We start from the raw sequence: 6,127 nt of genomic DNA, 5'->3' as shown, positions 1-6,127 counted from the left end.
CCCAGGTCCTCTGACTCCCAGTGTAGCATTCTCTTCTTCACAGCGGGGAAAGCACTTTTTAAGTCCTAAATCATTAAGGCAATGGGAATTATTATTGATGTGGGTCTTTCAGAGTGGGAGCCCATATCACCTGTCTCAAAGTATACCCAGTTTTGGGAGGAGGGGGAAAGCAAAGCTTTGGGTTCCCTTTGAATAGACTCTATTGCTGATGGGGTATGGGCCTAAGCTGAGACCTTTGTCCCTTACCCCAAAAGAATTTGGGTCCCATTTGTCTAAGGGCACTGGTAAACCGCACCTTAAACTCTCCTTGAATTTCCCTATTTGATATGGGGTTTGCCTGAGGCTAAAGGCTTTCATTATTCCTCAGTCCAATTCTCTGTTACCTGGAACCTAGTCTAGTCCTCCTTTGTCTGTTATCTTCGGATCTTCTTTGGCTACTTCCCAGCCTTGATCCTATCTAAAGTCTCATTCTTCCTACCTGTAGTCACCCCAGTCTACTGGCTCCTTCCATCAAGATCCTCCCTAGACCCCTCTTCCAATAACCACAGACTACTTGGCAACCCTAGATCTCTCCCACAGTCTTTCTGTATATACGATCCATCCAGGCCTCCATTAAGATGCTCAGATTCAATCTGGCCCTGTTGCCAATACAAGTGCCACAAATGCTCAGATTCCTTAAGAGTCTGGCCAATATGGAGGATTTTTAATAAACTTTGTTTTTCTTTGTCTGAAAGAGGGTTTGGGTTGAATTCATTTGGGCAGCACCCAGGTGTTGATATTTTGGGGTCCCAGAACCCAGAAACCTCAACATTGCTATAATACCCTTCTAGGCCCAAATCCCTTCCACAGGACTACAGCAAAGGGGGACAAACCGGAGCAAATGGCTCAATAAATAGAGTCAGTTGATAAGGACAACATTATTCAAAAATCCAAAGTTATACACTGTTTGCCTACCTGGCCTTTAGAAAATCAAAGAGTAACTAGAAATTAATCCAGTAGCTTTTGAATCTATCCCCCACTTCCTCTTTCATCATTCTAATATGATGCCTCAGTGACCTCTGTGACACAAATGTCAGCTGTATGTGATACTTGGCATGCTCTAGGAGCAGAAGCACCTCTAATTACCTGATTCCTTAGGTCTACAGGAAGGCAGGGAAGGGAATAAGGGGTGGCAGTGATAGAAGGGAGGGCAGATTGGAGGAGGGGGTAATCAGAAGCAAACACTTTTGAGGATGGACAGGATGAAAGGAGAGAATAGAATAAATGGGTGGTGGGATAGGATAGAGGGTGATATATTTAGTATTTTACAATATGACTATTATGGAAGTGTTTTGCATGACTATGTATAACGTGTATAACCTATATCAAATTACTTGCCTTCTCAATGAGGGTGGGTGGGGAGGAAGGAAGGGAGAGAATTTGGAACTTAAAGTTTTAAAAACAAATGTTAAAAATTGTTTTTATGTGTAACTGGGAAATAAGATACACAGGCAATGGGTTATAGAAATCTATCTTACCCTACAGGAAAACAGAAAGGGAAGGAGATAAGAGAAGGGGGAGGGGGTGATAAAAGGGAGGGCAGATTGGAGGAAGGGGTAATCAGAAGCAGAACACTTTTGAGGAGGGACAGGGTGAAAGGAGAGGGAGAATAGATAGCAATAGTAACTGAAAAACTTTTGAAGCAAGTTTCTCTGATAAAGGCCTCATTTCTCTAACATATAGAGAACTGTGTCAAATTTATAAAAATAAGAGCCATTCCTCAATCAATAAATGATCAAAAGATATAATCAGTTTTCAAATGAAGTAATCAAAGCTATCTACAGCCATATGAAAAAATATTCTAACTTGCTATTGATTGGAGAAATGCAAGCTAAAACAATTCTGAGGTACTACCTCATACCTATTAGATAATAGGACAGAAAAGGTAAATGACAAATGTTGGAGGGGATGTGGGAAAAATTAGATATTAATGCATTGTTGTCAGAGTTGTGCACTGATTAATCCTTTCTATTGAGCAATTTGGAACTATGCCCAAAGGGCTACATCACCATGCATACCCTTTGACATAGCAATACCACTACTAGATTTGTTTCCCAAAAGAGATTAAAAAAACAGAAAGGAAAAGAATCTGTATGTATAAAAATATTTAAGGCAGCTCTTTTCTGGGGGTAAAGAATTAGAAATTGAAGGGATTCCCATCAATTAGGGAATGGCTGAATAAGTTGTCATATGTAATTATGATGGTATATTGTTGTGCTATAAGAAATGATAAGCAGGATGCTCTCAGAAAAACCTAGAAAGACTTACATGTGTTGATGCAAAGTGAAATGTACTGGTATGAAGAAACAGCGATATTGTAAGGTGATCAGCTGTGAATGACTTAGTTATTCTCAGCAATACAATGATCCAACTCTGAAGGACTTAGGATGAAAAATGTTACCCATCCCCAGAGAAAGAACTGATGGTGTCTGAATATAGACTGGAATAACTTTGGGGTTTTTTTTCATTTTCTTTATTTTTCTAGAATTTTCTTGTCTATGTTTTCTTTCACAACTATTATGGATATGTTTTGCATGACTACACATATAACCTATATGGAATTGCTTGCCTTCTCAATGGGGGCATGGGGAGGTGGAGAGAGAGGAAAGGAGAGAATTTGGAACTCAAAGTTTTAAAAACAAAAGTTAAAATTGTTTTTATATGTTACTGAGGAAAAATTAAATACTAAATAAATTTTAAAATGATGGGAATAAATCTGGGACTATATGCATAAGGTGATGGTGTCGACCAGCACTTGAAAGATCACTAATGAGATAGATGTTTGCCAAGGAAGAATTATTTCACATCTTTTAGCCTCAACTCAGGTGTTGCTTCCAGGACAACTTTGATGTCAACCATAATAAATACCCTTTGTGTGTCTTTAAAAAGTTATGAATATATCAACAGATGTCTAGTAATTGTGTGTGGTAGAGGAGTATAAGGCTAGTGACCAGTTACTCCCTCTTAGTTGGACCCCATCCTAGTGTGAACAGAACCACTTCTGAGTGGTTCAGAGTGTCAAAGGCTGCAGAGAGGTCAAGAAGAATGAGGAATGACAAAAGGCCATTAGATTTGACAATTAGGAGTTCATTAGCAATTTTGGAAAGAGCAGTTTGTTAGAATAATGAGGCCAGAAGCTAGACTGTAGGGAGTTAAGAAGAGAATGAAAGGAAAGAGTGGAGGCACCTATTGTAGATGGCCTTCTCTAGGACTTTGGCACAAAACAGAGAGACACGGGATGATAACTAATGGGTATGGATGGATCAACTAAGGGTTTTTTTAAATAATAGTTTATTTTCCCCCACTTACGTGTAAAAATAATTTTTAATAGTCACTAGTTTTTTTTTTCAAATTTTGAATTCCAAATTCTATCCCTCCTTTCTTCCCTTCCCCTTTCTCTGTGCCATTAAGCAATCTGTTACAGGTTATGAGGCAGCAGTTATGAGTAATCCAAGCATGAGCCTTGGCAGGGCAATACCAGTTCCCAACTCACAACCTTCCCCCTGCCCACCAGAAATTGCTAGGCCCATTTTGTGTCTATTAAAATAGATAGTCTTGATCCACATTGTTTCCTTCATTGGGGAGCTTATTGAAATATGAATCAATAAAATCTCTTTTCTGTGTAGCTCTGAACCCTCAGTGTGCTAGGAAAGATCTCAGGAGTAATAAGATATATTTCTTTCCCTTCCTGGATACTGGGTACTTCACCACCCATTTATTCTCCCTCAACTGCCTTTGAGTAATGAAACACATACGTATTAGTAATGATTAAACACAGCTTTACCTTGATCATGGCTGTTAAACCTGAAAATTTGGTTGAAGGAAACAACAGAGCTAGGTGATAGAAAAATTCATATTACTTATTTATACATTCATTCCCTTTAAACATAGCAGACAGACATGATCATGGATTGAACCAGAGTCTGACTGACTTGTGCAGAGGAATGAACAGGTTTTATATTTTTTTAGAACAATCACAATTCAGCATGTTACTCACTTTTATGGTCCCCATGTATGTTTAACCATGATACAAGAAGAGGATTTTCCTTAATGGAATAGGGTTGTAAAGAATGTTGACAAAGGTCAGTTAAAACTACAGCCCAGCATCTCTGTGTCTCATTAACATTCCATAACATAGTATACACCCATAGGATATTAAGCAAGGTTGTCTCTCTTGGAGTTAGGGTCTCATCCTTTAATGGCTAACAGGAGAAAGAATGTCCTTAGGTCAGTCTGATCTGGCCTTGTTGATAGAGGTAAGGGTATTTCCTGAGTAAACTTTAGAGAATAAAGAAACCCAGGTCTTGGATCTTCTTCCCAGTTACTCATTGATTCAGGCTCTGGGTCTGGTTGAAATTTAAAATGATATAAAATGGTATAAAATGTTCCACATGGCTTAAAAATAGGTGAATGGGAATTTTTTGTTTGTAAATATTTTTTCCAATTGCATGTAAAGATAATTTTCAACATTCATCTTTTATAAAATTTTCAGTTCCAAATTTTTCTCCCTCTCTCGCATCTCCCAGGCAGCAAGCCATCTAATACATGGCATACTTGTGCAATCATGTTAAATATATTTGGTGAACAAGAATTTAGATAAACTTTGGAAAAAATATTTGCTCTCTTGAATCCTCTTGTATCCACCATTCTGGGTTAAGTTCAGCAAAACCAGGATCTGCCCAAACATGCTTCCTCTTGGCCAGAGATTGGCACTAGCAACCTTATTGATGTGTTTCTGCTCTCATTTTCATGGCTAATGCTTTTTTCAATTTCTGATATCCCAGTTTCTCACTCCTTGTGACATGTACTATCTAGTATTCATATGGTTCTTTGCCATATGGATGTGGCAATTCTCCTGGAAAGAAACATAATTTGCACAAGGAACGCCTTGCTGTGGTTTATACACTGCTTGCTTAGCTTCTCTGGCTGTCAGCTTCTGATAAATGAATTGGATACCTTTTATCCAAATCATTGATAAGAATGTTACACAGCACAGGACCAAATATTCTGTGTGTGAAGGAAGGCTTGAACAGATGCAGCTCTGAATCCTATGAACTATAAATTCTCATTTTCCTTACATCAGTCTCTGGAATACTTGATTTCTTACCTACCCCGAAGCTCTTTAACAAATACGTTTTCCTCACTTTCCTACACCTTCTGTTTCTGACATTTAAGGAAATGTTTCCTTAAATATACTGACTCCCACTCCCTTTGACCCTCTATCATACAACTTGATTCCTCAAGACCCTAAATTCCTACATTTAGCTCCCTCCCTGCAGTGAACACCTTGTACTGGGATGCAGAACCATTCACTCACCAGGACACTCAGTCCCTCAAAATGCTGTTTTGCTTGTTAAATAGTGGTGGTTTGATACGGTCAGAACAACACCGGACTCAGACTCAGAAAGTCTGCGTCTTTACTCTGCTACCTACCACTACAAGTGAGGCCCTCAGATTAATATTGGTGATGAGATTTGGCTACCTCCCTCCCTGGGTTGCTGTAGCCATCCTGTGAAATAATGTGGGCAGAGGGATTTTCAGAACTTAGGGACTCACTAGGACTCACATTCTTTTTTTTAAGCTTTCGTTTAATATTTTATTTTTCTCCAGTTACATGTAAAAACAATTTTTGACGTTGCTTTTTAAAAGTTTGAGTTCCAAATTCTCTCCCTTCATCCCTCCCCCCCCCTCCACCTTGAGAAGGCAAGCAATCCTATATAGGTTATCCGTGTGTAGTCATGCAAAACATATTCATAATAGTCATGTTGTGAAAGAAAACATACACAAGAAAAAACTCAAGAAAAATAAAGTAAAAAAAGTATATTTCAACCTGTATTGAGACAGCAACAATTCTTTCTCTGGAGATGGATAGCATGTTTCATCCTAAGTCCTTCAGAGTTGTCAGGGATCCTTGTATTGCTGAGAACAGCTAAGTCATTCCTGGCTGATCATCTTACAATTTCACTGTTATTTTGTACACAATATATTTCACTTTGCAACAGCTCGTGCAAATCTTTCCAGGTTTTTCTGAGAGCATCCTGCTCATCATTTCTTCTAGCACAATAGTATTCCATCGTAATCACGTACC

This window comes from Trichosurus vulpecula, chromosome 9 (genome assembly GCF_011100635.1).
Source record: "Trichosurus vulpecula isolate mTriVul1 chromosome 9, mTriVul1.pri, whole genome shotgun sequence".
Taxonomy (NCBI): Eukaryota; Metazoa; Chordata; class Mammalia; order Diprotodontia; family Phalangeridae; genus Trichosurus; species Trichosurus vulpecula.
This window is presented reverse-complemented; position numbering follows the sequence as displayed.